The sequence below is a fragment of the Acomys minous genome (assembly GCF_964271855.1).
Source record: "Acomys minous genome assembly, chromosome: 8".
Taxonomy (NCBI): Eukaryota; Metazoa; Chordata; class Mammalia; order Rodentia; family Muridae; genus Acomys; species Acomys minous.
Window position 1 is genome coordinate 24,602,915 of NC_140489.1, and position 21,039 is coordinate 24,623,953.

A 21,039-nucleotide genomic window follows, 5' to 3' on the forward strand; every position below is an offset into this window, starting at 1 on the left:
AAACATAAGAATTTCATTATAGAAATGATAGAAATATAAGCTATGATTTTGCAAATCTCAGGAAGCTCCAATGTATTTTTTTGAAATTGATATGGTTTTAGAATGAAAAGACAGATGCATTTGGCAGCTTGTGAAGCTACATATAAACTATACCCAACTAAGAATGGACCTTTTATCTGACTTGACATGTTTTTAAAAAGTAAGTTTCATGGAAATATACAATTCTTTGCTGCCTAAAGAATCAAACCAATAAGTTTTTTTTCTTTTTATTCAAAGCCCTATTTATCTTGTTAAGGACTTCAGTGGTTGTTAAAACATGGAATTTTCACATTTGCATTCCAGATGATTTCAGCATCACAATTACATGGTATACATTATTTTAGGATATGAATGAGATCATGTGATGTTCAGCTTCCTTTAAGATAATTACAGTTATTTCGGGTTTAAGAATGATACTCGGACTCAGAAAGAATGGGGTGGTTTGACTAATTTATATGTTTGATGTCAGTACAATTTTCACACCTTTACCATAAAAAGAAAATTACTACAGAGTGCTTACTCTTATTCCTCTATCTCACACAATATATTACATTAAAATTATGTATTTTTTTATTTTCTTTAAATTCCTAATAAACTATTAAGTACTTATTTTTAAAATGAAGAAGAGAGTTAATATATGAGCAGTTAACTACATTAACTTTCTTTAATAAATTTTTATTTTCATGTGGAAAACAAGATAACTTGAAGCAATGAATTCTTATTAATATTAATTAACAAATAGTCCAACCTGTTACCATATTTCAAAATGAGGTATTAAAGCATATTCTCTGTGTTTTTAAAGAATGGACCCTTTTAAGTGTTAATTTAAAAGAAAACCTGAAGGAATCAGCCCAACAGAGAATCTTGAATTTATCTATTGAAAAACAGTAGCTCTGTTTACCTATGCAAAGTAGCATCCACTATGAAATTTGTATGTTCAAATTAAATAATGGAGTTTGATGTTAATTTTTCTAGGTAAACACAAACATATTTTACATATATAAGTGCTGTTGAGCACAGAACTCATTTTGTGAGTTCATAGCAAGGTAAGATTTAGAAAGGTTATATGAAAAGAAAATATTTGCTTTGCTTTTTAGAACAACCAAAAAAACATCCCAAAACAAAATAAAAAAAATCAAAAAACAAACAAACAAACCACCAAAAACTCATATGTGCCTGCTTTTCAGAAAGACTTTAGAAAAGAAAATCAAGAAGTATAATCTTTTAAATATTAAATAAGATGAATTCATGTGCGTTGTTACAAGATAAATATATATTTGGTTGTATTTGATTATTATTTATTCATTCTAATGTTTGACTTTTACATGAAAGTAAAACTGCTTTTGTATAAAATAGTATATTTTTCTAAAATCATCAAGATCATTCTTATCATTGTGATCTGAAATAATTTTGGTAGATGTTGATAAAATTCTTTTCACTAAGTTCACCAAAGTTTATCTTCACCCATAGATTTTAACATGTAATAAATAACATCTTTATTCATATTCATGAAATATACTTTTCCTGAGAAATGTGACAAATTTATTTGTTGAGCCTTGTATCGACAGACGTTTATTATTAATTTTTAAATTCCTATTTTTGTTTTTCTTAGCTTGATGGTTGTTGGGTCAGTAGTAAATTAATCTATAGATCAGTGTTGCATTAATCAGAAGACAATGCTAAGTTCATTGTCTCGAGTATTCTCAAAGTTTATTTTATTTTTATTAATGTGTTTGTGTCTGTGTGTGTGTACACATGAGTGTCTCTGTGTGTGTGTACACATGAGTGAATGTGTTTCTTTGTTGTGTTGTATTTTTTCATGTAGATGGCTGTGGGAGACAGAAGAGGATGCTAGACTGCCTGGAGCTGAAGTTGCAGCTCACCATGGCTTCTGGAAATCAAACTGTGTTGTTTTTTTTTTTTTTTTTTTTTTTTTTTAGTTCTGCACAGCAAAAAGAAAGAGAGCTTGCTAAGAAAAACCAAGGCTGAGGAAGCTTTAGGCTCCAAGTGCTCAGCTTCTCAATTTTGCAAGGCAAGCACTATTAGTTGCTGAGATAATCGCTGACTCTAGAAATGATTTGCTTCGTAAAATGTATGTGTTTGGACCTGTCATCTATTGTAAAACATTCAAAAATTTAGTCCCCTTAATTGCTCATCTTCCATAATTTCACTTTATATTGTAACATAACATTCAATCTTCAAGTCACCTAAGCTATCAAAGGAAGACTTTTTTTTGCCATTTCCAAATTTCTGTAATTTTACATCCAAAGACATTTACCCAGCTATATATTCTCCACTTGAGTGGTTATAACAATGTCACACTCATGTTCAAATCAACTGCTTTTCCACATCACTTCACATAAGCAGTTAAAATGATATTCTCACCCTTTCTCTCCTAACACGCACTTAATGGGCTCTGATTCCTTTATTCATTCCTCGTGAGGAGTTCTCTGTGAGTGAGTGTGTGTGTGTGTGTGTGTGTGTGTGTGTGTGTGTGTGTGTGTGTGTGTGCACATGCACATGCGCACACATGTTCATGGCCTTGTGTGCAAGAATAGCTTTTTTAATAAATTTGTATTTCATTCCTATTCAAAAGCTTTGATTGCATTTGCTCACCATAATCTGGGTTACATTAATAAATTAAGGGGAAATGTAAATACCATTTCTATTGTTATGCACGTATAGAGTATGAACAAAATCTAAGATTTATTTTTATAGAAACTGTTCTTTACTCTGAATAATTATCAGCTATTATCCTTTTTTCATCTCCCCAATGGCTTTAAAAAATAATATCTCCTTTCTATAGTCATGAAGACTTTTTTTTTTTTACAAAGAACCTCTAGGTTTATATATGTATCACCATTAACAACTTTCATTCTATTAGATATCAGTCCACATATAGTTCTTTGGTTTTTGACTATGTTAATAATTTGGTGATGATATGCTTCATCAATACCTCATTAAGTATGTGACAATTCATTCATTCAGAAAGGCAGCTGGTTAGAAAGAGTCTCTCTGAAGAAGTCTAGTATTGAGTGTAGATATAGCATTGAATTTGATCTGCACTGCTGCCACCATTGCAGTAAGCTTATTTTTGGTTGTTGAAGAAAGAAGCTGTTTAAGTTAGAGAGTTTATTTCTGTGAAGAGACACCATGATCATGGCAAATCCTGTAAAGGAAAACCTTTAATAAGACTGGCTTACAATTTCAGAGATTTAGTACATTATTTCCATAGCAGGAAGTATGGTGACACGCAGGCAGACATGGTGCTGGAGAGGTAGCTGAAGAGTTCTCCATTTGGATTGTGAGCCACTCACTGGCTTAGTTTGAGCATCTGAAACATCAAAGCCCACACACAGTGACACACAGTCTCCAACAAAGCCATGCCTACCTCAGAAAGGCCACACATCCTAATAGTGCCACTCCCTATGAAGCCTATGGAGGACATTTTCTTCAAATCACCATAAAAACAGAAACAAGTGAAATAAATGTTGTATGGTATTGCTTTACCACTTTGCCGGGCAATATATATGTGTGTGTGTGTGTGTGTGTGTGTGTGTGTGTGTGTGTGTATGTATGTATGTATGTATGTATGTATGTATGTATTTGTTCTACATGGGAATATATATGTACACACATATATTTGTACGTATATATATTCCTCTGCAGAACAAACATTTTAGAGCTTTGTGTGCTTTTGATATAATAAAGTGAGTGAGGTTTGGTGTAAATGCATGCCTAGACTTACTAAAGCATTGCTCAAGGGCACAGATTTGTTTAACAAAAGATACATTTAGAAATATTTTAACTTCTAATAAAGCCTTCTTTTAACAACTATGTTAATCTTTCTGCTTTGTAAAAGTTAGATCAAAAGTTTTTCTCCCACATATCATCTAAAGACAAGTTTAGTGTTTGGAAGTAGCCTCTTCATCTTCTTCTTCTTTTTTTTAATCTGGTATAATTATTTGCACCTTCTTATGTTTTACTCTTAGTCATTTCCAAAACATTCACTCTTCTTCTCAGTGCAGTTTCTGATTTTTTTTCAGTTAGTGATTATCCAATTCCAGAACCGAACAGACTAAATCTCAAAATATATTTTAAAAAGTAGTGTACTAACTGTTCTTCATGCACATTAAAAAATAATATACTAACAGATCACCACAGCAGTACAATTATCAGTGTAATTTCTGTGGCATAAAATGCAGACTTCTCTGTACACTGTCTTTGGTAAATAGTCCAAAGAGAAGTTTGAAATCAAAATGTTACAGACTTGCTTTATTATTCAATGACCAAATAAAGAGCAAGATTTGACAAGAACGAACTATGGCAAATTTTAAGACAAACCACAGAAGTTTCTTGCTGAGAACGAAATAGTTGATATATTCCAGATTTTGCTCAAAGTAAGTTTGATTTTGTTTTTATGTGCACTTTTGTAAAATAATATGATCATGTATTAGAAAAATGACATCTAACAAGTTATCTCATAAAAGTCAGGCAAATATTGCAATAGTGATTACATGTCTTTGATAGATTCCACTTTACAGTCTGTCTATATTCACATCTCATGCCTTGAAACCTTCATTGCTAATAAAAAAGAAACACGTCTTTTTAGGAAATGGTACCTGTTTTTGATGATCTGTAACACAGTAAGAATTCAACCCCGCTCTCATCTAGTGAAAACAAGGACTTCATAATGCTCCCACAAACATAGATTCTGTAAGAGGATGTTGTAAGTTTTAAACCATGGTAAAATTTAACACTTAAACAACACTATTTTTTTTACTGTGATTTTTTATCTTGTTGTTTCTTCTGAGAATTTTTACGTATTGTATTTTCTTAAGCCTCTCCTCAAATGCTTAATTTGTTCCAACAGTTAAATAAATAAATATGCATAAATGAAAAGAGCAGCTTTAACCCGACGTGATCATTTCTTACCTACTTTGAAGCAACTTTTCTCTGTTGCTTTGTTTCCTGTATGTTAGAAATTACTTCACCATCAACACAGAATGACCATAAAGCAAAACCTAAAAAGATAAAACATGATTTTTTCACTTCAGTAATCAAACACTTTTCCTCCTTTCTCTGTAGTGTCAACTGTATATATTTATTTAAATTTAATCTTAGTAATATTTTAATTCCAAAATAGCAATCTTTGCCTTCTTTTTTGTTTGTCATGAATTACAGTGTGTGGAAGAATACTGTAGGTCACGTGCCTTCAGTCTAGGTCTTTGTAATTTAGCTATTCCACATAAGGGCAAGTAAAGTGAGCAAGGCAGAGGCAATTAAGCGTTACTAAGATCACTGGGGACTATTTTGTGATTTTTGCTGGAAATATAATGAGGATCAAGAGCTACAAATGTGTCTTCTAAAAATGTGACTTCTGCATCAAGTGCTAATTGATTCTTAGAAATTAGTAAAGAATTACTAATATCCTGATTAAAATTTCAGCAAACATTGTTCTCAAGAAGGTGTACAAATGACCAACAAGAATTTTTGAAGATGGATAAACCTTTGTTCAATATAGAAACTTAACACCAAACCATGAGGAATACCCCTTAATATCTATGATAAAAAATGAGAAGCAATAACAACTGTTGGTAAGAATCTGTATAAATTATAAATTTGGAATTTCTTTAAAGAAAGTAAAATGAACCAGACATTTTTAAATTACCTGCTAATTTTTCAAAGGGACAAAGCATTGAGACAACATTTGATTGATACTTCAGCTCTTCAAGACAAAAAAAAAATCTACTCAAAGATAAGAGCTCAAAATATTGATGGAAATGACTAGTGTAACTTACAAATAAGGTAAATGGATATACAGGATGTGTATTGTATTCACTAGAAATTAGTTATCATTAAAATAATTTAGGTATAATAAAAATTATTTATTTGTAAAAAATATTTATATTCAGTAAATAAATACTACATAAATGCATTTTAACATATATTGCTAAGTTTAAAAAGGCAGGCAGTCATTAATGAGCATATATAAAGCATCCGTGTAAACAAATAGTTCTATAAAGTAATATTATTAAGTAAGTAAGTAGACTCATTCCTAGGGACTAGTGAGAATCTTCCCTATGGATAATAAGATGTCTTTGTGGATCCTAAAAGAATTCTAAAACTCAATTTATAATGACTGAGTAACTAGGAACACTGAACTCTCAATTGTATAAACTAAAGAGATAATTTTAAGATTTCTAAATTTTAGTTTAGAAGTGACACTCATATTAACACCTACATATGTACACATAATTTTGTTATGCACAGCAAAAATGTTTGGTATACATTATAAAATTTTATTATGTCACTGTCAATACATGCATCTTGAAATGAATACATTTGAACTTTTAACAGGAGAATATAACTCAGAAATTAACAGTGGTGAGCTTAGAGGTGAATGATAGAGGAAACTACCTATAGTCACTGAACATCATTTTGATGAATGGTGTTTGGTATGAATAAATAATAAAATTTCAGTAATATTGTATTGTTATTAGATGTTACCTGTGAGAATGGCTAAATTTCGGTTTTGAGCATTTGTAGCAGCAGCTGGTGGTGTTTCATGACCTTCTTCTATGTGTCATATATGATACTAGCTACTTGGACTCAATAATCAACTACAATATCTCATTAACACTATGGACAAACACCCATATTCCATACCGGTGATTGAGTTGTTGTAATACAATGGTAAGTAAGACATTATTAGCAAAAACTCTGGACAAATAGAACACATTTCGATGTCTGTTTAAAATTTACTACATGTGTATATTCTAAGTCCTTGATCATCTTATTTCATTTTTTAAAACAATCAAAATTGTTGTCACTGCCTTGATGTTGTATTTTTAAAAGGTAAGTTTCAGAGAGTTTAATACACTTACCACTTTGCATTTACTGTACCAAAGTTTCCTGACTCTTCTTCACGGCTTCTAAATGGGTAAGAGATTCATACTACATAACAGCTCCTATGATGGTGATACCAGTAGTGCAGTTCCAGTAGCTGATGTACAATGTAAATTTAAACTACTATGCACAGAAGAGAGTTTGGAATAACAGCACTAATAAAAGAGAGCTCAGAGACAAAGATCAATGTCAGTTTTCATTGATAAGTTTTCAGAGATCTCTGCAGAACTGAATAAGAATTTAAATGGTTAGGAAATGAACCAATTAAAAATGAAAAACTGCTGATTTTAATTTTTTACATAAGTGTAAGTCAGTCTAAAATATAATATCTGCAAATACTTCACATTACCACCTATGAGAAGTGAAATAATGGTTAGGATCGTAGTACTAACAGTATGTTGTACAGCTAAGAGGATTGTGTAAGCATCTATTGTTAGAACAGGGAAGAATTAATACACTCAGCAGAGGTAAGAAACTCAGTATTAAATGGAAACTCATAAATGTCATTATGAATTCATCTACTCCATAATGGCCTTAGTGGTAATCTGCCTGCATTTTGAAACTTTGACTTAGTGAGTATGAAGGCCAACTATTTTACTAACCACTAGCCATTATTACTCTCAATATATATCTTTATTGAGGCATCCTCAACATCACAAGTTATTGTTCAAAATGTTCACTTTCAAATATCATGGTGTATGTTTGCACATTTGGAGCATGTTAAGGAAGTAAAAGGTCAATTAAGTGCTTTGCTTTCATTTATTTATTTGTTTATCTATCTATCTATCTATCTATCTATCTATCTATTTTGCAACTTGACACAGCTAGGATAATTTGGAAAGACAGACTCTTAGGTGAGAAATACCACCATAATATGGGCTGATAGACAAGACAATATGGTGTAATAGGCAAGATAGTCTTTTACTTGTTTGTTTGTTTGTTTATTATTGATGAGAAAGAATCCAGCTCCTTGTAGGTAGTGACAACCTTGGGAAGGCAGTCCTTATTTACATAATGAAGCACTCTGAGCAAGCCATGAGGAAAAATCAAATGAGAAGCACCCCTTCACAGCTTTTTCTTCAGTTCCTGCCTACAACTGTGTTCATGCACCGACTTACTCCCATGATGGTCTGTAATGTAGAAATGTAAGTTAAATGAACCCTCTCTTCTCCAAATTGATTTTATTTATTATATTTTTTCACAGATATAGAAACTCTAAAACACTTGCAATTCAGCTTGCAGTGTTTGCATGCGTGCGACTCATTATTGCTGTAGCTAAAGAGTTTCATAAGGTGTAGGTTAGGGTTGTTCTTCCCATGGATCATAATGATTACTTTAAATAAACTTACAAATGTCTTTTAGATAAGTTTAAAAATGCATCCAGGACTTCCAAAGGCTGCACTGGAGTCAATTTAGATAATTGAGACATATTTAAAAGATCTTTAAAACATACTCAAATAATTATTGATTATTTGTAACTAATTAAAACATTTTGAAGATTTTATTGTCTATCGATTGATTATATAAGACTCAATGTAATTACGCAGTTCAGAGGAAGGCATGAAAATTTCTATGATATATAGTGCAAGTCTCATAAGGCCAATGCATTAGGTTGGATTTCTAGATCACTGAATGTAGATATTCCACTGTCCAAGAAATAGGTTGTGCACTTCTGATGGTTCAGAGAGCCTTACAGCTGAATAGAATCCAAGAGAAAAATTAATGTGATGGACTTTAATTGTAGCAAAGCAGAGTCATGAACTTTTGCTTAGATAATGTACCCATATAATAATTAACTCTTAGAAATGATCATATAATATGATTATATTAAAGGATGCCAGATAAATGTCAGATGGAAGTTGTTTTTTTAAACATCTAAATGTAAATAGATTTATTATTTGGATTATGGGGAACAATAGATATCTACACGCTCGATAGATTTCCTTCTAGTGATGCAGATGAAGGCAGATTATATGTTGTCATTGGTCTTTAAAACCAAGAAAACCTTAGAAGGCAAAAACAAATGCCACAAAATAACTGCAGTCATGGGTTTAAATTACTAGTGATGTCACTACTGGAATTGCTAGTAATTTAAGAACTGGAGCTTTGGCTTTGAGAGTACCTACACGGGTGCTGCTATATATAAGGGACCAGAAGACTGACAGCACACAGCTGGACACTTAACTATGAGCAGGTGACGTTTAAATTTTATTTATTTATTTTAATTTGATACCATCTTGCTTTGTGGCCTAGCACAGCCTCAAACTCTTTCATTTTGGGACAACACCTCGTGTAGTGTAGGTTAGTCTCAAACTTTCTATGTAGCTGAGGGTGGCTTTTGCCTCGTCTCCTGAGTGCTAGGATCACAGGTGTGCACCACCACCCTTGGCTGACCTTGAACTCTTGATTCCCCGTGCCTCTACCATGCCTAAAGTACTCCACATAGTCTGGGCTAACAACAACTTAGCCAGAGGAGCATCTAAGGGTTCTTGGGCACCAAAATTTTCTAGGATGCTTTCTTTCTGCTGTTCCTTGAAGTCTTCTTCTTTTTTTTTTTTTTACTTTGAAGGATGTAAAGAACAGCTCCAGTTTTGTAGGATCTGCCTGGAGGTGCACTTCAGATACCTTATTGTAGTCTTTCCAAGCAAACAGATGGGTTTGAGCCATTGAAATGATATCTCCTGTGAGGCAGACAATATTATCTCCAACATAACCCATTTCATCAGGTTTCTTTCCTGCACTGGCATAAGGAGTCTCTCTCATTGCTCTAGTTTTTGGATCATAATGACAGAATTTGGATCTAAGTTTCTCAGATATTTTGCAATATCTTCACGAATCTGAGGTTCTGAACATTAATGTGTCTCTTAGAGTAGAAATTTTGCTCAGACATGTCAATATTGTTCTGTGTATTTGTCTTCATCCTCATCTTCATTGTTACAATACTTTTCCATCTGAGAATTGAGTTCCTCTTCTCCCCACTGTTACTTTGGAGAGTTAGCTTGCTCCACTAAATTTTCCAGAGGCTCACCGTTCTTGCAGTTTCTGAGCTGTCAGTGCTCATTTTGCCAGATAAACTGTGGTGTACTCCTCAACAATCTTTACGTGCTCATCGGGATTGCAACCATTTCAGCGCTCTCTCTTCCACGTCATAGTCGAACATCAGCTGAGGCTGGATGTGCTCATCTGGAGTGATGTTAGTGCTCACGCATTTACCTCCAACCTAACTTGGCCTCTCAAAGCAGTCTTTCTTGTGTTTCATGGCCCCACAATTTTCACATGACCCTTTGTGGTACTTGGTAGTTATAGAATTCTCCTTCACTCCTCTCTTCTACCACTCCCCAGATGAACTGAATTGTTTCTGCTTCTTGGGCTGTGGTCTCTGACGCTTTAAAGTGGGTCTTTTTGATGGGTCAATATACCATGGAACTGAAGAAATATACTGAGGATTATGAGGGTTGATAACATTTCCCTCTGCATCAACATCTGCAAGAGCATCGCCCAGTTTTCTCTGTTCTTCTAGTTTCTTCTTTTTCCTCCAGTCTTCTCTGGTCATCTTCTTTGGCTCGTCTGACCTATTCTCTTTCGACTCTGACAGGGGTGTGGCATTAACCTTACCAACAGCTGCCACTGACATGATGACTCGGCTTTCTCTGCTAATGTTCTTCATCTGAGCCAAGTCCTCCATCCATCCCAGACATGTACTTCTCCTCCATCTATCCCATGATGGTGAGTCTCCTTCTCTTTTCTTCTCCAGTCTCTCCTTCCAAACGGATGTTCTTTAAATTATGTTTGTTTATTTTTAATGTATTCATTTAAGATCACAATTGTAGACCCCCTCCCTTACCTCCTCCTGGTCCCACCCTTATACCTTTTCTCCTCTCCCCCTACCCCTAGCCCTCCAAAAGGGGTAACCCAGCCTATCATGTCTCAGCAGGACAGCCTGCATCACCTTCCTCTGTGGACAGGCAAGACCAATGGCCAGGGTGAAATGATCAATGAGTAGGCAACAGGGTCTGTGTCAGAGGCAGTCCCTACTCCCCATATTAGGGGACTTACATGGAGGCTTTGCTGCCTATCTACAGCTGAGCACGAGGTCTAGTTCCTCTCCATGCATGGTCCTTAGTTGGTGCATCAGTCTCTGAAGTTACCCCTGGTCCCAGATTTGTTGCCTCTGCTGTTCTTCTTGTCTCCTTCACGTCCTTCTATCCCCCAACTCTTCCCCAAGTCACACTGCGATCTGCCCCAAACTCTGTCTATGAGTCTCAGCATCTGCTTCAATCCCTTGCTGGGTGGAATCATGTGGAAAACCTGCATGGCAGGCACCCATCCTGTTCCCTCTCTTCAAGCTCTTCAGGTGTTTATTATAGTTGCCCTCCTGAATGAACATTAAGCATCCTTACTAGGGTCTTCTTTGTTATTTAGTTTCTTTAGTTCTGGGGACTGTAGTGTGGTTGTGGTTATTTTGTATTGTATGTTTAATATTCACTTATAAGTGAGTATGTACCATGCATGTGTTTCTGGGTCTGGGTTACCTCACTCAGGGTGTTCTTTTCTAGTTCTGTCCATTTGCCTGTAATTTTCAAGATTCCTTGTTTTTAATAGCTGAGTAGTGTATCATTGTTTATATGTACAAAATGGCAGCCTTCACCAACCCTACATCTGACAGACAACTGATATCCAAAATATATAAAGAATTCAAGAAACTAGGCATCAACAAACAAAATAACTTTATTAAAAAATGGGTACAGAGATAAGTGAAAATTCTCATCAGAGAAATTTCTGATGGCCCAGAAGCACATCAAGAAATGTTCAACATCCTTAGTTATCAGGAAAGTGTGAATATAAATGATTCAAGATTTCACTTTACACGCCTCAGAAGGTACATGCTGGTGAGGGTTTGGAGCAAGGGAACACTCCTCCATCGCTGATGGGTGAGTAAACTTGTATAGTCACTTTGGAAATCTTTTTCAGGATATTTTTATCCCATTGTGAACTGTGAAAATATGTTTCTAATAGAGATATGGCTCAGTCTTTGAACCTAGAACTTTCTGTTTACTGTAAACAAGTACTTGTGGTTTTGGCTCAGCCCTAACATACACCTCTAATCCAACAGCTTTCTATAAACAGGATTAAATAAAATTAACCCTAAATCAAGAGGGGGAGTAAGCAACCAGCTGACAGGGATTAAACATAAGGGAGTGACATTGAGTTGAGGGGTATTTCAGACAATGTGGAGAAGAAAGAAGGGCTTTTTTCTATAGGGACATGAGCTGAGCAGAAAGAAACTTTTTCCTTCTGTGATATGACCTGAATAGAAAAAGATTTTTTCTTTTGTGATGTTGGCTGAATAGGAAGTTTTGCTAGGTGCTTTCTCTGCCTCCCTGAACTGGTAGGCTTTCACCCCCGCATCTGGCTCCTGAGTCTTCATCAGCAAAATAAAACAATTGTGTTTTATGCTTTTAAAACAACAGAAATAAATTTGGTTGATTCTCAGAAAATTGGAAATATATATCTCCCAAGACTCATCAGTAGCACTCCTGTGCATATACCTAAAAAGATGTTCCACCATACCACAAGGACACTTGTTCACAGCAGCTTTATTTGTAAGAGCCAGAAACTGAAAACAACATAGTTGTCCTTCAACTGAAGAATAAAAAAAAAATGTGGTACATTTAAACAATGGAATATTACTCAGCTATTAAAAGTAACATGAAATTTGTAGGGAAATGGGTGGAAAGTATCATCCTCAGTGATTTAACACAGAATAAGAAAGACAGAAAAATATAGTATGTGCTCACCCATAAGTGGATATTTTCACTAAAGTACAGGATAAATCTCAGACCCAAAGAAGTTATATAACAAGGAGGCCCCAAGGAAGAATACCTGAATCTTATTTAGGGAAAGTAGAATGGATATGGGGGCATTGGATAGAGGAATGAAACTGGGTGGAAGAGGTGGTGAGAGGGGAGCAAGAGCAATCTAGTGGAGGAAGGATGGAGGGAGAGTTTACTGGAAGATTAAACTGCAATTGGTGAGGGGTGTGTGGCATCTATGGAAAGAAGAGCTTAGGCCCTAGTACAATGGAAATTTCCAGGAATCTATGATGGTGACCCTAGCTAAGAAACCTAACTTAGGAAGATACGGATGGAACCTTGAAAGGAAATTTCCAGGAAAGAGAAACAATCTTCCAATGGAGGGATTGGGAGTCACAAATTGTAGACCCAAAATATGTCCTGCTTACATGATTGGTGCAGGTGTAAAGATGGAGAAGATTGAGAGAAAGGCTAACCAATGACTGCCCCAGCTTGAGTCCCATGCCAGGAGTCTGAGATTTTTTTTTTAAATTTAGTGTTAAAAATTATTCACCTTATATCCCAATTGTACTCCCTCCCTCATCTCCTCCTGGTACCACCTTCCTTGCCTCTTCCTCCATATTCTCTTCCCCTAGTCCTCAGAGAGGGAGAGCCCTACTCCCCTATCAACTCACCCAAATCTATCAACACTCATCAGGAATCCATACATGATAACGCATCCCACCAGAGAGAAGTGATCAAAGTGCAGGCAACAGAGTCCATGGCAGAGACAGGTCCTGCTCTCCTCATATTGAATCTATATGGAGACTGAGCAGGTTATCAGCTACATCTGAGTTGGAGACTACGTCCTCTCCATGCATAGTCTTTGTTTGGTGCATCAGTCACCACCGCACATCCCCACCACCTGGCCTCAGATTTGTTGGCTCTGTGGATCTTCTCATAGAGCTCCTGTCCCCTCTGTGCCCTTATTAATGATACTCTGCTTGAATACTTGAAGACAGGAACATAGTATAACTCTCATCTGGATGGCTTCACCCAGCAACTGATGGAAACAGAAGGAGAGACCCACAGCCATTAGAAAGACATAAGGGAATACAGTGGAAGAGGGGAAGGAAGAATTGAAGGAGCCAGAGACATCAAGGACACCACAAAAAAAGAAAAAAAAAACATCCACACACAGACTGAACTGGAAGAGTGGGAGGAAGGTTTAAGGGATCCAGAGGGGTCAAAAACACCAAAAAAAAAAAAAAAGACCTACATAATCAACAAGTCGTGGTCCACGGTGGTTTACAGAAACGGAATCACCAACCAAAGAGGACAGTAAAAAAATATCCAGAATGTGGTCTAAGAGATGACTTGGTGGGTAAAAAGACATGCCACTCAGGTTAATTACCTGATCCTATGCTCACAAAGAAAGTATCAATTGAGAATATAACAAATAAAGGTCAAAGAGATGGTATAGTTCCTGTCGGTTTCTTGGAGAAAAAGTGTGTTAGGGTGGGTGCTGATAAAAATAAGTCTGTATATGTAGGGAAAAGGAAGTGATTGTATAATATCTGATACTAGCTTTGTCTCTCAGGCAAATTTCACCAACATATCTTTTCATGAAAATTTAGAAGTATAGAAACAATTCATCATTAGAGAATAGAAAAGCTGACTAAGAATATGGAAGAGTTGCAGTTAATGCCAAAGATGATACTGAGGATGAAGAGGAAACATCTTCAGTGATGCTTAAATATAAGATAAAGTAAATGATTTTTTAAATAAAGAGTTCTCATTGCTCAGGATTGCGGGAGGTTAGTTTATGGGCCACAAAATTGTGGTAGAAATATCAATAAAAATTCTGTGCTTGGAAAAACTGTTAAAAGGTACAGAAGTCTAAATAGTTGGAAAATCTTTCTAAAGATAAAATATGAATTTAATGGAAATTACCCACTAAGGAAAACAATAGATATAGGGCGATCTTTTCCAAGATAAATGATGCTGAATTATTACTACCCTTTACTATAAGTGATAGAATTGAAAAGGTAAAAGCAATCAAAAATAGAAGTTGAGCTGGGCCAGGTGGCATATGCCTTTAATCCCAGAATTCAGGGAGGCAAACATGGGTGGATTTCTGTGAGTTTGAGGCCAGTCTGATCTACAGAGTGAATCCAGGACAACCAATGCTACACAGAGAAACCAAATAAATAAACAAATAAGAATAGAGTTTGATGTTTTACAGAGGAGGAAGGCAGTAGATTTGAGAGAAAAGAATTCAATGGTAAAAGGCAATGAAGGTAGGATTCTTAAGGAACAGGAGAGATATAGCATCTACCATGTGACCCAATCATAAATAGGGCACTTTGAAGACTATTGACATAAGTGGTGGAAAAATATTTTTTCTAAAGCCAAAACAATTGATAACTGGGAAGGGATGGCATAAAAATTAGGGGTAATCAGTGAGCAATAGACAGTAGATTGTCTGATGTTGTTTCTAAAAGAACAAGAACTTCACCAATATGAAAGTAAATGAGCAAAGCACCAGCCACCCAGCTATGGTGCTGTTTCTGGTCCTGTTTTGTTTATTTTGAAGAGAAAAAATTGCAATAATTTTAAAGTAATCAGACGTGAGTGTTTTTGATGTAATCAGAAGTGATAAGCAGTGGGAAAATTCTTGTTCTTCTTTGTGTCAGTGTAGCTACACTAAGCAGCAAATATTTTCCTGAAAATGTAAATTATATATAAGAGATGGTACCAGAGGAATATTTATAACACAAGTGAAGTCTCTTTCTTAGTCAGAATTCATTTTAAGCTCAAAGACAAAGCAAGGACACAGAAAACAATTACAGAACAAATAAACTTCATTATTTCTGATCTAAAATTAGTGAGCTATAAATGGCCCCATTAACAAAACAGAGTTTTGTCATTATTGCAATTGCAAAAGGCATATTTATCAAGTGTCATTAATTTACATGATTATTTGTCAAGTGGATGATTCATAAATTTAGGTATGCTCAGAAGGCAGACACATCACCCAGTAGGGGTCAAGGATCAGAGCATAAAAAACTAAATTAAACTCCATCTAGTCTTTCTAAGGAATTTTAGCTCTGTACCAGCATCTGAGCCTGGAGTTTGAGCCTGCAGTTTTGCTGAAGGCCGTCCATATTCTACAGATACACACAAAGTCACAGAAAACACAGAAATTCCACAGGCATTCCTTAAGTTGTTACACAGTACGAATTTGGTATATTGGAAATTATAGGTCTAATCTCATGGTATTGGTTTAGCCTAAACCTAATTTCTAAGGTCACTGATTGAGTGGAAGGAGAAAATAATGATAATTGGGGAAACAAAATAGATGAAATCACTAACGTAAGTAAAGGTTTTCCAAATCTATTTTACACTTGTCTTCTTGAGAAGGACACATATTAACAGGGGAGGTACCAGATGCTCATAGAGTACTGTATTTGGGGATGTTATTCTATTAAAAGGTAATTTGAATGTGCTAGTAAATATTTTTGAAAGATATTTTTGAGATTTAGTTTAGAATTGTACACATGAGAAAAATGTTGCTGACTCTTAGTTGGAGGAAAAAAGGAATAGTGCATTTTAGAACCTTTGAAAGCAGATTTTCTTGAATTCAGAAAGGTATTTCAGAGCCAAAATGTGATGGCTACACTACTTGTTGAAATCTTAAGAGTACTTGAATTGCACTTTTCTAAACACAATAAAGGCTATATACAGCAAACCAATAGCCAACATTAAATTAAATGGAGAGATACTCAAGGAAATCCCTCTAAAATCAGGGACCAGACAAGGCTGCCCACTTTCCCCATATCTCTTTAATATAGTTCTTGAAGTTCTAGCCAGAGCAATAAGACATCAAAAGGAGATCAAGGGGATCCAAATGGGAAAGGAAGAAGAAAAATTATCCCTATTTGCAGATGATATGATAGTGTATATAAGTGACCCCCAAAATTCCACCAGAGAACTCCTACAGCTGATAAACACCTTCAGCAAATTGGCAGGATACAAAATAAACTCAAAAAAGTCAGTAGCTTTCCTATATACAAATGACAAACAGGCAGAGGAAGAAATTAGAAAAATTACTCCCTTCACGATAGCCACAAGCAATATAAAATATCTAGGAATAACCCTAACCAAGCAAGTGAAGGATTTATTTGAAAAAAACTTTAAACCTCTGAAGAAAGAGATTGAAAATGACATCAGAAGATGGCGGGATCTACCTTGTTCATGGATTGGAAGAATCAACATAGTAAAAATGGCCATCTTACCAAAAGCAATTTACAGATTCAATGCAATCCCTATCCGAATACCTACTAAATATTTTGAAGATATTGAAAGAACAATTCTCAACTTCATATGGAGAAACAAAAAGCCCAGAATAGCAAAATCAATCCTATACAATAAAAGATCCGCTGGAGGAATCTCCATACCTGATCTCAAGTTGTACTATAGAGCAACAGTAATTAAAACAGCATGGTACTGGCACAGCAATAGGCTAGTGGATCAATGGAATCGAACTGAAGACCCAGAGATGAATCCACACACGTTTGCTCACCTGATTTTCGACAAAGAAGCCAAATCCATTCAATGGAAAAACGACAGCATCTTCAACAAATGGTGCTGGTCTAACTGGATGTCTACATGTAGAAAAATGAAATTAGACCCATATTTGTCACCATGCACAAAACTCAAGTCCAAGTGGATTAAAGACCTCAACCTAAAACCACAGACATTAACCCAATTAGAGGAAAAAGTGGGGAAGAGTCTGGAACTCATAGGCACAGGAGACAACTTCCTGAACAGAACACCAACAGCCCAGGCCTTAACATCAACAATTAATAAATGGGACCTCATGAGGCTGAGAAGCTTCTGTAAGGCAGGTGACACTGTCAAGAGAACAAAGCGACAGCCTACAGACTGGGAAAAGATCTTCACCGACTCTTCATCTGACAAAGGTCTAATATCCAAAATATATAAAGAACTTAAGAAATTAAATACCACCAAACCAAATAACCCAATAGAGAAATGGGGCGCAGAGCTAAACAGAGAATTCTCAACAGAGGAATATCAAATGGCTGAGAAACACTTAAAGAAATGCTCGACCTCCTTAGTCATCAGAGAAATGCAAATCAAAACGACACTGAGATTCCATCTTACACCCATCAAAATGGCTAAGATCAATAACTCAACTGACACCTCATGCTGGCGAGGGTGTGGAGAAAGAGGAACACTCCTGCATTGCTGGTGGGAATGCAAACTAGTACAACCACTTTGGAAAGCTATCTGGTGCTTTCTCAGAAAAATGGGAATAGGGCTTCCTCAAGACCCAGCTATTCCAATCCTTGGAATATACCCAGAGGATGTACTACTACACAACAGGGACATATGCTCAACCATGTTCATAGCTGCCTTATTCATAATAGCCAGAACTTGGAAACAACCTACGTGTCCCTCTATAGAAGAATGGATAAAGAAACTGTGGTACATTTACACTATGGAATACTACTCAGCTATTAAAAACAAGGAATTTCCAAAATTTGTGGACAAATGGATTGAACTAGAAATTGTCATAATGAGTGAGTTCACACAGAAGCAAAAAGAGCTAAATGGTATATACTCACTTATATCGAGACACTAGTCCAAGGTGTACGTCCCCATGAAAAACTGTACCTACCAGAATAGTGGGTAAGAGGGGAGGACATCCTATTGAGACTTTAGGTGTGAGAAGCCTGGGAGAAAGAGGAAATGGAAGGACCCAGTGGGTCCTGGAAAACTATAGGCGAGTCTGGGCCCTGGGGCCCTCCGCAAACTGTGGCAACAGCCAAGGAAAAAATAGGCAGTAAAAACCTTGAACCCCTACCCGGACTAGCCGATGGACATTCTCCACTGTTGAGTGGAGAAGGAGATCTAACTTTCACACAAACTCTGGTGCCCCATATTTGAACATGTCCCTTGGATGGAGATGCCTGGTGGCACTCAGAGGAAAGATAAGAGGTCACCAAGGAGAGACTTGATACCGTATGAGCATATTCAGGGGGAGGAGGTCCCCCTCAGACACAGACTTAGGGGAGGGGAGGGGAGTAGGGGGGAAGTGGGAGGAAGGGAGGAATGGGAGGATACATGGGATGGGCTAACAACTGAGATGTAATATGTATAAATTAATAAAAATGTATTTTAAAAAATTATCATTGTTGAATTAAAAAAAAAAGAGTACTTGAATTAACATTATTAAAATATTTCTTAGCTCAGAGTTATATATTATAAGTAACATTAACAAACTATTTTTAATATACAGCTCTATACATGAGGAAGTAAATATGGGAAATTTTTGTCTCATGCCCATCTTTACTATTAATTTTCATCTCGTTCTTTTTCATTTGTGTGTGTATATGTGTTTTTGTACATATGATGTAGGCACATGTGTGCACATACAGATGGACGACAAATGAGAATGTCTAAAGCCCTGGTCTGTCAGTCTGAATAGTTTGCAGAAATGACTGGTATGCTGGTCCAAAGTTGAGGCACTCTGATTTTAGAATTGGAGAATAAACCGTTTCTAAAACAGAAAGGAATGGTGGCTCCTTTGGTAATGGAAACCTCAGCAAAAGTGGAATGGCACAGAAAGCAAAGCCATCTGGCTTAACAAATAAACAGCCAGAAAGGGACCTGTCTCATGCCACTGCTGAGCTTTTTGTAAGCATTTGTGAGTTGTTCCTATGATGTATTAGTTTCCTAGAGTGGCCATAATTGAGCAATTTAAAACAAGAGAAATACATTCCCTAGAAGTCCTTAAGATCACCTCTCTGCTACCAATGGTTTTAAAGCTATATTCCCTGAAGGCTCTGTGATAGCCACTCCTTATTTCTGGACAGTTTCTGATGAGTTTACACTCTTAGTATCCTTTAACAGGTCAATCTAGTCATGTTACTCCAGATTCTTCCTCTGTATGTTTGTTCTATCCATGTGGCTTTCTTGTTCATACTTCCTTTGATACAAAAAGCAGAGGTTCGTATAATGGCTGACTCTAGCCAGGTTTATGCCCATATTGACTTGATCAAATTTACAAGGCATCAAAAAGAAAGACACAACAGACTGAGGATGGTTCATAGTTATGATGCACAAATTTCAAGCCATCTCTGACAAGGAAACCTCTGAATTTTGTGAAGTTAATTATATTAATATCGTTTATATTGTCCCGTTGCCCAACTCTTAAAGATTTTATTTAGTTTTTTTTTTTCAAATTTAACTTAGAAGTACCTCCATTACATTCTAGAAGTAAGACCAAAAAATGTAATTGCATTGTGAAGAGGCAACTTATCTGTTATTAGCAATAAATTAAGAGAAAATAGAAGAAAAATTTGAAGCATAACTCCTTTCTAACATATTTATTGCCTCCTCTGTTTTTCGTTGGTGTGTTTGTCATTATGAGTCCTATCATCCTTAATATGGTTTTCCTTCTTGTTATTTAGTAGCTCTCAGTAATATTTACTTTTCTCCATCACCTCATTGCTTCTTTCTACTCAGTTTTTACCTTCAGGCAACTTTCCAAGAGGATGCTTTTCTAAAAGAACAAATATGTGTTTCTGCCTAACATATAAGTTGAGAATAATTTATAAATTAACAAATAAATTGCTCTGCAATAGTACAGTTTAAACATAGATACGAAGGCAAGTACATATTTCATTCATGCAGTTCCAAATTCTTGGCCTGAGCAATTTTCATCAGGTCTCTTGGCATTCCAGTAATTTATCCTCCAAAGCTTCTGAAGCTAAGACATTTACTTTGTACCTGGAATGAGAGGTCAGTGTTAATTTTCATTCACACAGAATAAAAGACTTTTGGCAGCAGTAACTGTTTCTGAGTGGCATCTTCTTATTTTTTATCATAGTTATTTTGCATTTTCTAACTTGCTTTGTGCTCTGCTCTGCAAATCCTTGACCTAACCACATCCTGCATTATTTCTAAGGATTTCACTATTCTTACCTCATACAGAAGCCGGAAATTGTAAGGCAGGAGTTTCATTTCCTGCCTATCAGTGTGCAAGCCCTTTCCTGTCCCCTTTTTCCTGCTAGTTTCACCTCCATTTAGGAGAATTCTCCATTATCACCCTCTTAATTCTATCTTCTTTAAGTGAAACCACAAACATGTGGTCCAGATTTAATGTGCTACATCTTTCTTCTACTCTCCTCTCTCAATAATAAGCAAAACATAGATGTATCCCTCCTTAGATACTCCCTCACCTGATGTCTTAGTTTATTTTCTACCACTA

At 35.8% G+C, this 21,039-nt stretch overlaps 1 pseudogene across 1 annotated transcript; it reads right to left on the bottom strand.

The window, feature by feature from the left end:
* Window positions 1-9,156: 9,156 nt before the first annotated feature.
* LOC311603453 (pre-mRNA-splicing factor SLU7-like) lies at window positions 9,157-10,582 on the bottom strand (annotated as a pseudogene). The gene has a single exon. The product of its transcript is annotated as a pre-mRNA-splicing factor SLU7-like (transcript).
* Between the last annotated feature and the right edge of the window lie 10,457 nt (window positions 10,583-21,039).